The sequence below is a fragment of the Pleurodeles waltl genome, chromosome 9 (genome assembly GCF_031143425.1).
Source record: "Pleurodeles waltl isolate 20211129_DDA chromosome 9, aPleWal1.hap1.20221129, whole genome shotgun sequence".
In the NCBI taxonomy this organism is placed as follows: domain Eukaryota; kingdom Metazoa; phylum Chordata; class Amphibia; order Caudata; family Salamandridae; genus Pleurodeles; species Pleurodeles waltl.
In genome coordinates, this window is record NC_090448.1 from 964,382,450 (window position 1) to 964,395,421 (window position 12,972).

At 44.0% G+C, this 12,972-nt stretch overlaps 1 protein-coding gene across 1 annotated transcript in view; it reads right to left on the reverse strand.

Moving 5' to 3' along the window:
- The window catches only part of TSHR (thyroid stimulating hormone receptor), a 658,981-nt gene that overhangs the window by 357,943 nt on the left and 288,066 nt on the right, over positions 1–12,972 (reverse strand). The gene's annotated exons all lie outside the window — the stretch shown is intronic.

The following is a 12,972-nucleotide window of genomic DNA, read 5'->3' on the forward strand; positions in this document are numbered from 1 at the left end:
ATATACGGCCCCCAACATCCAGATCCAAATTTTTGGAAGAATCTTTCACATATTGTCTCTGAACATTCCTCAAACAATTTACTAATATGTGGTGACTGCAACCAAATTCTCGATCCATTTTTGGACAGTCGTTCCAAGTCACGTTTCATTCCACATGCCTGCCACAAAGCTTTTAAAAACTTTATTTTACAGCATTCTCTCTCTGATTCCTGGAGAGTATGCAATCCCGATCTCTTGGAATACTCTTTTTATTCTCCTACCCACCATTCCCATTCTAGGCTTGATTATATCTTTCTGAGTAAAGGTTTATTGCAACATATGGTCAACTCTGAAATCTGTGCTATTTTGATCTCAGATCACGCACCAGTGATTACTGACCTTGATCTTTTTCTTAATGGTTCTAAAACATCTTCATGGAGGTTTAATAACTCTCTACTTTCAGATGCTACTTTTATCACTTCCTACAGTAAGTTTATAGAAGAATACTTTCACATCAACGATAGTGATCAAATATCATTTCATTTTGTGTGGGATGCATTCAAAGCAGCCTCTAGGGGTTTCATCATAGGTTACGCTCACTCAAAAAAAAAGTCTGCTCAACTAAAATCGACTTTCATCCTTGAAAATATAAAGTCCCTAGAACATGAATATTATACTCACAAAACTAGTAAATCACATCTTGAAGCACTAGTCTCAGCTAAAATGGAGTTTAACCAATATACCACTGAACAAGCATGCGGCACCCTCCTGAAAATAAATGCCAGATATTATGGTGGTAACAATAAATCTGGTTCTCTTATAGCTCGATATTTGAAACAAAGAAAAGAAAAAACAACTATTAAATCTATCACAGATAACAATGGTGTCAAACACTCTAGAGATAAAGATTAAGCATCGTGTTTCGCTTCTTACTATATGGACCTGTACACTCCAGAACACAGACCAACAGTTGAATCTCTCAACCAATATTTCTCTAATCTCAATCCAAGAGACCCATTGCAGATTGACCTCTCATCTTTAGACCAACCCCTACAATTTACCAAACTATATACAGCTTTACAATCTCTCCCCAAGGGTAAGGCTCCAGGCAGAGTTGGCTTCACAGTAGAATTCTTTATTCAGTTTGCTAAGTCTCTTTTCCCCAAACTCTTTCAATTACTTAATCACTTTATAATGTCGGGTTCTGCATCTGGCTCATTTACGGAGGCCATGATTTGTCTTATTCCCAAAAAAGATCGGGATGCGACTGACTGTATAAATTGGACAAGATTGCCACAGCACACAGAATGTATAGTCCAATAGTGTGTCAGGGATAAGTATCCCTGATGGTATGTTGTTGGTTGGAAGAAGTAAAAGGTTGAATGGAGTCTCAAGTCTTGTTTGCAGATGGAGTCTTTATTTGTAGATGCTAAAAATCATAGTGCCATCATTGAGATACAGCCAAAAATTATAGACCCATATCTTTAATTAATACGGATTGTAAACTCTAAGCCAAAGTTTTAGCTCTCCGTTTACTCCCATATATACCTCACCTTATTGATTCTCATCAATCTGGTTTTATCCCTAATAGAAATGTAGCAGATAATTCCCGTACTTTTTAAAATATTATTAACAAGGCATCTAAACTTAAGATCCCTCTGGCAGCTTTATCATTGGATGCAGAAAAGGCCTTCGATAGGGTCTACTGGGGTTTCTTGTCGAAAGCATTGGAATGGCCTGGACTAGGTACTAAATTCCGACATTTTATATCCATTCTTTATTCCTCACCATGTTCCTCGGTTATAACAAACGGTATCCGATCTCCTTTTTTCCCTCTTAAAAGGGGTACTCGTCAGGGATGCCCATTATCTCCTTTACTATTTATTTTGGCTCTCGAACCTTTTCTATACCAATTAAAAACTTCTGAACAATTTACGGGGTTTCAAATTAATAATGCACACATCAAATTTATGGCATATGCTGATGATATTCTTTTGTTCATGTCTCACCCTGACACTTCTCTTCCTGCATTCCTGCATGAGCTCAATTTATATTCTGATGTATCTGGCTATAAACTTAATATAGACAAAACAGTGGTCTTACCACTTAATGCTCATTGCACTGGCTCTGTATTCCTTGATGCAGGATTATCTTGGAATTCTTCTAAGATTAAATGCCTGGGGGTATGATACTGCACTACTCTCAAGGATACATTAAGGACTAATTTAGAAATCTTACCTGCAAAGCTAGTAGATCTCATACAGAAATGGTCTCCGTTATATCTCACGTGGTGTGGTCGCTTGGACACCATTAGGATCATACTTCTCCCTATCATTAACTTCTTCCTTATGATGCTTCCTATTAAGATACCTAAACTATTTTTTAGTTCAATTGATAAAATTCTATCCAAGTTCCTGTGGAACGGCAAACAATCCCGAATCTCTCTCTCTAAATTAAAACTTCCTAAAGTACAAGGTGGAGTTAATTTCCCTGACTTTATAACTTATCACAAATCTTTTGGCATTAAGCAAATACATCCCTATTTATCTACACTCAATGATGCCCCTTGAAAGCTATGGTTCTCTTTGGAAGAAACATTTATTTCTCCCTTTTCCCATGAACACATTATATTTATGTCTGACCCCCCAAAGTTCTGGTTGCCCAGCACTATCTCCCATTCAGTCAACTTACTGAAACCTTTTTTTATTTCGCATCTTACCCCCAATAATCAATTCTTTAACAGTCCTATTTGGCACAATAGTTCGCTTAGGAAACAAGGTCAAACCTTGTGTTGGAAGGCTTGGATGACTAAAGGTATTCTTCTCATTTCCCAATTATATCATAAAGACTCTATCATCCCTTTTACTACTCTCTCAGCAATTTATAATCTCCCTATTCGCATGAAATCTCAATATATCATTCTTTCTACTCTAGTTCAAGAGGCCCCCAATAAACTTGTACATCACAATCATTCTTCTCTTGCATCATCTCCACACCCGATTGTAACTTCTAATTATTTTAGGGCAGCTGGAATTTATAAACTTTTAAGAACGTCTGTTTCACCTAGACTCAAATCACCTATTGAGACATTGTGGGAATCAGATCTTGGTGTTGTTTGGCCAACTTCTTTATGGGATAGAATATGGTATAAGATACATTCCACTGCACGCACTGCAAGCCTCACACAGACCCTATATTTTTTTTATAATAGACTTTTCAACATTACTGTATGCCTTTACAAACTCAAACTTGCACAAAATTACAATTGTTGGCGCTGCCACACTCAGCAGGATACTGACTTTCACATGTTTTTTTCCTGTCCATCCCTATCTACTTTTTGGTCCTCAATATGGTCTTGCATTTCAGCAATAGCTCAGATCTCGTTACCAATGTCATATGAATTACAGTTTTTGGGTGGCATACACGATATCTGGAGTTCATTCAGGCCTCTTGGAAAATTGGTGGACCTTTTGCTTTCTATTGCAATCTCTATTATTACTTCTAACTGGAAATCTTCGGAGAACATTACTCTCAGACAGTGGTGGAATTCTGTATGTTATCATCATAGACTTGACAGCTACAAGCTTGATTCAACAGGAACTTTCTTCAAACGTCATCAGCTATGGTTGCCATTAAGTAACTATCTCTCACGCACTGCGAAGGAAATGGATTTTTCTCCTCCTTTTAAAAAAATAAATGTCAATATATTTCCTGTTTTTCTTCTTATATATACTTATTTCATCTTACATTCGCTGTAACTAATGTCTATTACCTCTCTCTCCACATGGCTATCACTTGATTCCCTTTTCTATCCCTATAGCTCTTCTCCCTCTCCCTCTCTCTTTCTTCTTTCTTTATTCAAACTTGGAGTCTTTGATACTATATAGCTGTATATGCTTAATTCATTTACATGTTTAATATGCATTTATAAGTACAATATTCCTTATGCATATATATTCACAACTGCATATCTCTGTCCTGGCAAAGTTAAGTTAATGTTCTTGTATTTGACTCAATAAAAAACATCTTAAAAAAAATAATAATAATAATCTCCGGAAGCAGAAAAAAGGAAAAATAAACTATTTCCGATCATATTTAAACCAAGAAAACATTGGCAAACAGTATTTATATATCCTTATATGATTTTTGTGTATTTTCTAACTGTGCTACTTTAACATAGAGGTGTTGGCACTTTGTAAAATCAAGAACACAGACCTGCCAACTCATGTGGTGCCACCGTGTGACCCACAGTATCGGCCTCCCACACACGGTCTCCTGGTGAGGAGGCAATATCACACTTTGGCAGTGAAAACGAGCTGAAAACCACAGTAGTTTTCAGCTCGTTTTCAGAGGCTTTTGACTCTCGATGTCCAATAATGGGTGTGAAAACTCCGAGGACATGGGCAGCAGCCTCGGCGAGCTTTTATTTCTTTTTTGTCAGAGGGCGAGGTTTGGAGCCGGGGAGGGGGCAAAAGTGCCTCTTAGGTGCCTCACATAGAACATCAAGTAAACAAACAAGAAACAAAACCTAAACATCAACAGTTTCACACAGGAGTGTCAACCATCAAAAAGAGGAAATTAACTACAGCAGCATATGCGGTTCTAAGATTAGCGTTAGCGGATGGGGAAGGGAAATATTGCAGCAGAGGTGAGAGGACAGTATTGAGAAGCATTAAAATAGAAGCGAAAGAGGTTAGCAGATGAGGTAGTGTGCAATCTTAAGCTGTGCAGAAGTGTGAGGTGGGAGAAGAGCTACAGTAAATGGTGAGAAGATAAAACAGAGGCAGGGTAGGTGGCAGGGGAGGGCCAGGTAGAAAGTAGAAACTCTGACATGATGGGGTAGAGTTGGTCATGGAGGACTCAAAAAGAGAGAAAGCAGATAGATGAAGACATAAGCAGACCGTTTATTGGTAAAATGGATGTTGAAACTAGTCCCGGTAAAGTTGAAGCCATTTTTTAAATCTTTTGACTCAAATAAAATCAAAAGAGAAATTACCTCATGGATAACTCCGGAGGTGGACATGGCAGTTGTGAAACTCCATATACCAGGGGCCACATTGCACAAAGTGCCCTGGGGGAACAATAGGCATGTTACCCACTTGTGTGCCCCGAGGGCACTTGGTAATACAGAGCAGGCTGCAGACGCTAGTGCAGCACTTCTGTAGTACTGATAGTACTGGAGCACATGTGAGGGCAGTGCTATCTCAAGAAGCCATTCCCTCACTTGCATCTTGGGCATGGACCCATGCAAATGAGGAAATATCTCTGTGCCCACACAGTATAATAAACATCGCCCCAAACGGAAAGAAGCAGCCAGGAAGTGCACTGACAATTTCCTCAAAAAAGGTGGCGCTCTAACAGTGCACCCCCTGAGGGTAACCTTCTAGAGCAGTGGTTCCCAACTTGTGGTCCGGGGACCCTGGGGGTCCGCAAAGCCTCCTCATAGGGGGCCGTGACTGCTTCTAAAATGCAATAATATTAACAGATTAGGTCCCCAGCTTTCAGTAATGACTTATTGGGGGGTCCCCTGATTCCAATAATGATTCAGTGGGGGTCCCCAGGTTCCAGTACTGATAAAGTGGGGATCCCCAGAAGTCAAAAGGTTGGAAACCACTGCTCTAGAGGAGAGAAGGAGTGCCCATGGACCCCCCCAGACAGCTCCCTGCAGTGTGGTGCAGTCACTCACTGCACCTGTCTGCAGATGAACTTTGTCTCCTCACTAAAGTGCAGTCTGTGCCAACTGTACTGTGGAACATGGAGCAGTTGAGTAAAGTAGCTGCTCAGTATTTACTCAATGCACTGACCCAGGGCAGCCTTGAGTTCGCGACTGCCCTGACAACAGTGCATTCATTGTAACTGGGCATACTCTTCAAGTTTGTGCCCTGCACACCTGTTCAAAGATGCACAGTGGCACAAACATAAAAAGTGCACCTCAAAGGTGCCCAGAACCCGCTCTCCACCTACTTCTGTTGGCCCTCAGCCTTCTCTAGGATCCGCATTCTCCCAGGCTCTCTCTCCTCTGCTCCATTCTTTTTCCTCTGCCTGCTTCTGTGCCACTCTCTTCTCAAGCCTCTTCCCGCTCTCTTTCCTGCCCTTTTTGCAGCTCCTGCCCCCGCCCCCCATTTTTTGCTGCTCCTACTCTTTTCTGACCGTTTTGCAGCTCCTGCTCTCTTTACTGTCCGTTTTGCTTCTCCTTCTCTCTTTCCTGCCCTCTTTGCTGCTTCTTCCACCCATTTCCCACCCTTTTTTCTTATTCTCCACTTCAGTCTTTTCCCTATTGCTTTGTTCTCTCTTTATTCCTTCATTCTTTTTTTTATCTCCTTTTGCTGTTTCCTACCCTTTTTGGGCCCCTTTAGTCTGCTTTTGCTGCTGCACTTTTCTGCCCCTTTCCCACTCCTTTCTCCTTCCTGCCTTTTCACCAGCCCCACCAATGTCCTTCAACTGTTCCTCTCATCTCCCAGAACCTACTTAATGGCAGCCGCAGCACAGCCTCACTGAGCAGGTGCCGAGGCCCAGCTCTCTACCTATCTCTGCTGGCTCTTTGTCAACTCCTCGTCCACATTATTCCCGGCCCTCTCTCCTCCTCTGCATTTTTCTTCCTCATTCTGCACCATTCTCTTCTCAAGCCTCTTCCTGCTCTCTTTCCCACCCTTTTTGCTGCTCCTGCTCTCTTTCAGGCCCTTTTTACTGCTCTTGCCCTCTTTCTCGTCCTTTTTACTGCACCAAATCTTTTCTACCCTTTTTGCTGCTCATCCAATTTGCTGCTGCTCCCACCTGTTTGACTACTTTTGTCTTACTCTCATTTTCAGTCATTTCCCCATTGCTTCGTTCTCACCCGATACCTTCATTCTTTTTTTCCTTCTTTTGCTTTTTTTCTACCCTGTGGGGGCCCTTTTAGCATGCTTTTGCTACTGCCCTTTTTGTTCCCTTTTCCCACTCCTTTCTCCTGCCTGCTGCTGACCCCCCCTCTCCTTTCTGCCCTTTTTGCCCTTTTCCCATTGCTTTTTCCTGCCTCCTCCTTTCCTCCTGGTCTTTTTACCAGCCCCGCCCACCACTGCCTATTGACTCCCCTCCTCTCATGACCTACTTAATGACAGCTGCAGAGTGGCCGCGCAGAGGAGGCTCGCAGCAAGCGCACACCTGGTGCACCAAACGTGTGCCAAAGACAAGCCCATGTGTGCCTGTCTGCACCTGAACTGCACCCAGTGCTAAGAACCCTGGTCCGACCTCCACCGACAGCTACACTTTACCAACCTCCACTCCCTCAACCATGGATGCCGCCACAAACACTGCCCCTGCACTGCACCACACTACACGGTAGGACCTTTCACCTGCACCCTCCGACATTTCACCTGCCATAACATGCACACCCCCACCCCTCTCATCAACACCCAGCCCCCTCGATGTACAACACCGGCTGGCCTCCACAAGCATGCATGCACCCTCCTCAACACTTGCTCACTAAGAAAACATACCACCTAGGTCGGGACCTTATCAACACTCTTGCGCCCAGCATCATCTTCTTAACCAAGACTTGGCTCAACCCCCGACATCGCCACTGCCATACCAATCACCCACTGTGACCTCAGCAGCAAGCCAGATGGAGGAATCATCATCATTCACAGAGACTCCATCAAATGTACTACCGCTCAGCCGACACCATCCCAGCAATGGGATACCTCAACTTCAATATCTACATGGGTGAGAAGTCCACTATTAGGGAAACCCTTGAATATCATCCACTGGGATCTCAAACCACCTTTTGCAACCTCACCAACAATTTTATCGCCCCCCTCGCCATAGTACAGAAGGACTATAAATTCCTGGGCGACCTCAACTTCCGCCTTAATGACATAAGCGACACTAACTCTGTCATCCTCCTCAGCAGTCTGAATAACATTGGCCTGACCCAACTCATACACAACCGCACGCACATCACAGGACAAACATTCATCCCCATAGTCACCTCCAACAACTACATCAAATTCAGCTTCAAAATCAAACTCACATGGAGATCACTCAATCCTCTACTTCATCATCATAACCCTGTGCCCTCCCACCCAACGCAACCCAATGCCACCCATCACAGCCGGAACAAAGCCTCAGAGACCGAATGGACCAACACCCTCAACCCGCCCAAACACCACAACAACATGAACCAGGACATCAGAAGCTTGAACACCTGCATCACTAACTGCACTATTGTTGCCCCCATCAAGAACAAGAAACACAGAAGATCTGCCAATCAAGCCAGCTGGTACATCGAGGACCTCAAGACAGCCAAGCACCCCTGCAACCACCTCAAGAGAAGGTGGTGCACCAACAAATACTCAGTCGCAGAACCACCTTCAAATCAGCACTCAACCCCACCAACTACATGAGACAAAAAAGTCCTGGTATCGCACAGCAATGATAATCCCAATGACATCAATGAGCTCTTCCGCATAGTCAAGGAATTCACCAACCCCAGAATTGGCAACAAGCAACATTCCTCTGTCTCAGGACCTACACAACAGTCTTTCACACAAACGTCAACCCCCAACTCAAGCCTGAAGACTTTTTCAATGGCCATACCTCCACACAATACACACAACCGCCCCAAGGCTAACCACCTGGAACCACCTCACCACTCAGGACACCACCATGAAATCCATCCACTCAGGGCCCCATCCAACCCATGCCTCCACAAGATCTTCAACCTAGGAGCATCCAGGATCGGCCTTGAACTTTCCACCCTAATAAACGCATCACTGCCACCTTCCCAGAAGACTGGAAGCACATAGAAATCAAACCCCTGATGAAGAAACCTTCAGCTGACCCCAACAAACTCAGCAACTACTGACCATCTCTTTGCTCCCTTTCCCGGGCAAAGTCATTGAAAAAGCCATCAACCAACAACTCACCATCTACCTCGAACACAATCACCTCCTGGACGGCTCCCAATCCAGATTCTGCAGCAACCACAGCACCGAGACAGCCCTGATCTCAGCCACAGATGACATCCAGGCCCTCTTCCACAAAGGAGAGATAGCCGCCCTTATCCTCCCAGGTCTCTCATCCACCTTCAACACTGTCTACTACCACACTCTCATTGGCAGACTTCAAGACATAGGCATCCAAGAAGCTGCTTTCAGATGAATCACCTCTTTCCTTACCAACAGAATACAATGTGTCTACCTTCCACCCTTCACCTCCAAACCCAAACCAATCAGCAGTGGATTCCCTCAAGGCTCACCACTCTCTTCAATATCTATATGTCTCCCCTTGCCAACACAGTCAGATCTCTTGGACTCAACATTTGATGCTACACTGTCAACACTCAGCTCATCCACTTAACTCATTCTCTCCCTCACTGAAAACTCCACCGCTGCCAGGTCCAACTTCCACCAATGCATGAAAATCATCACCAACTGGATGAGGAATAACTGCCTCAATTCCAACACAGACAAGACTGAAGTGTTGAACTAGGCAGCGAGAACTTCTGGAATGACTCCTAGTTTCCAACAGAATTAGGGGCCACTCCCTCCCCAGCAGAGCATGCCAGGAATCTTGGTATCATCCTGGACAGCAAACTCACCACCAGGTTCCAAGTCAATGAAGTGTCCCCCTCTTGCTTCTTCATCCTGCACATGTTACATAAAAGTTTTAAGTGGTTTCCCCAAAACGCGACACGCACCATCACACAAGCCCTCATCACCAGCTGACTGGACTTCTGAAACACCCTCAGCATATGAATGGAGGCCCACCTAGTTCAAAGACTACAGGCTATCCAAAATGCCACAGCAACACTCATTCTAATTCTCCCTTGTCGCACCCACATCATCCCCCACTGCAAAAAGTCTACTGGTTCACAGTTCAGAAGAGATGCCAGTTCAAGCTACTCAATGAGCGTGGCTCGCTTCGCTCATAAGGAGCAGGGCGTGTGCGGCACGTGCTGAGGGATCTAAAATGTAATTATAAAAAATAAATAAAATAAAATAAAAATCCACCTCGCCACACTGCTCCTCTCCTCCACCTTGCTGCAGGCACAGGCTCCCAGCCTTCCCTGCAGCCAATCCTGATGCTGCTCAAAGCAGCATCAGCATCAGGATTGGCTAGGAGTGCCCAGCCAGGGCACTCCCAGGCAGACTCAGAGCCTGTGCAGGCTCTCTCCAGTCCAGCAACTGTGTTGCCGGGCTGGAGAGAGCCCTGTGCTCATGTGTGTTTGGCCGACCCGAGACGGCTGGCCAAACATACATGCGCACTGAGGGGAGGTCACAGTGCCCTCCCCTCACTACTCATCACCCCCCATTGCCCTGCCCCTTTAAACAGGGTTTATTATTGGTTTGTTTGTTAAAGGTTTTGCAGCTTCTGCTACTGCTGATGGGGGGGGGGGGTGACGCACCTCCGCCCTAACAGAAGAGCCGCTGCTATTCACCCATGGGTTCAAGGCCCCGCAGGCCTCCAGACCCTCCTACATCAACAACCACCTGAGATTCCACAAACCCTCCAGACACCTCCATCTGCCTCCGTGTGCTGGTCCATACCTCCTGTATACAACATTGCAGAGCAGAAGGACTCTCCTTCTCTGACCTAATAGCCAAAGACTGGACTGGCCTCACCCTGCACCTCAGGATCTCCCTAACTTTACATGTGTTCTATAGGATGCTGAAAACCTGTCTCTTCGACTGAGACCCTGGACCCTCATGGGTGACAAGCTGAGCTCTATAAATCAACTCATTGACTGATTGGTACATATCATCACCCCAGGTGAGCTGTTGCCTCTGAAGGGCAAGTAATTCTGGGGTAGAATTAAACATGGACGTCAATTCACCAAAATGCTGGAGGTAGCAAAAGTGACATCACACATACTTTGACCCCAATGATCTAAAGAAAGTGACAACAAATGAGCATTGCCCCTGAATCTTCACATAAAGTGATGTCACATAACCTTGATCCTAAAAAAAGAACACTAATGACACTATTGAAGTTAATAATCCCTTAAGCACACAATTACTATAATAAACCAACAGTTATCAACGTAAATAAATGTTTCTTTTATAACCCTCCTGCATTATACTTATTGTGCTAGCATGACAGGAACATCACCATTTCTATTTTTACTGCTTGAAAGTTTATGTGTATTTTGTAGCGTAGGATATAGTACCACAAAAATACAGAACAACACTGGAACCAAAATCGTTTATACCACAAACTGTCATCATGTAATGGTTCACTAGCATGTGCTTCAACAAGACATTGTGGGAGTCATGCCAGTGGCATGGGCAGTGCAGGGGCCCCCTAACAGGGCCCCACGACACCCGTTACCGCCATCCTGTTCCTGGCAGTAACAACCGCCAGGAACAGGGTGGCGGGAAGGGGGTCGGAATCCCCATGGCGGCGCTGCAAGCAGCGCCGCCACGGAGGATTCCCTGGGCCAGGGGAAAACCGGCGGGAAACCGCTGGTTCCCCTTTTCTGACCGCGGCTTTACCGCCGCGGTCAGAATGGCCCAGGAAGCACCGCCAGCCTGTTGGCGGTGCTTCCGCGGTCGTTGGCACCGCCAGGGTCAGAATGACCCCCTGTATGTGTAAAATATAGGGACAATCACAAAAAAGATCTACAAAACACTTTTCGTTATGAACTTTATTGCCTCTATAGACCAAATATTTATTATGAGCTATGCTATTGACTTCGTATTCTTATCATTATTATATTATTATTATAATCATTAGTAAGGCACATTCAGTCATGCTAATTAAAGAAGTGAAGCTTTCAGTCAAATACATCGTTTTTTCTTGTATTCACAGTAAAGGAATTCTGCAGCTGGTTGTTTGAAAATGTGTATTTTTTGTTTATTTCATTTTTTTATTTATTCAGATGAGTGTTGCATGGGAAACATTCCGAACAACTAGGTCCTAAAAAACTACTTGCCTAAATCACTACTGCTAAACAGCTAAAAAGTCTCTACAACGAAGTACTGAACAACTACTGTCTAAACAACGATTTTGCCTGAATAACGATTGCCTGAACAACTAATTTTAAGGTAAGTTTTTTTTATTATTTTTTTTATGGTTTATTAGTTGTTTAGGATTTATATATATATATATATGTATATGTATATATATATATATCCATTCTAAACAACTAATAAACCAAAGAAAAACTTACCTTAAAATTCGTTGTTCAGGCAATCGTTATTCAGGCAAATCGTTGTTGTGGTGCTCCGGTGGCACTGTGCCCTGAGCCATATTTACAAGGCAGCGTTGAGCCACTTTTTGTGGCTTAATGCCACCCTGTAAATATGGGCCCCCAGACACAGTTTTCTGCATCAGAGGGACGTGCAATGGGTGTTGCTATGGGAATACCCACACAACACCCAGTGCTTTTTGACACTGCTCCAGCTTTACAAGGAAACGTAAATCTGAGGCAGTGCCAAAAACTAACGTCACCCCAGGATGGCACAATGAGGAGAAATGCTTTTATTTCTCCTCGTTTTTGATTTTTCTATGTGCGCTGCAGGGTGCAGCACGCATAGAAAGTGCAAAAGGCCACTAATGATTGTCTTTGTGCAGGAAGGTGTCCCTTCCTGCACACAGACAATCATCCGTGCAACACAGACAACCTTACACTATGGTCAATGGTGCCTGCGTTGGGTCTAGACAGCTACATTTAGCACCAGCATTAGATAAACACAGGGGTGCACTGTATTTTTGTAAATATAGCGCATCCCTGCATTTCTGAAGTGACGCAGTGCAGTGCTGCCAATTTTGGCACAGGGTGTCGCTGCGCCACTTCCTTGCAATTATGCCCCTAAGAGTCTTCAAAATACATTTGTCACTTTCTATGCTGTACTAATCTAAGGCTCCTTTTCCCTCTCCGAATCCCTTATAAACTATTACTTGTCATCTGTATCTCCACATTGTTCTATGTAAGGTGCACTATTGCCCTTGTGGCTAGAGCTGTGCTATTTAAATACCTAAAGTATATACATAAATAATAACATTTAAGGAAAC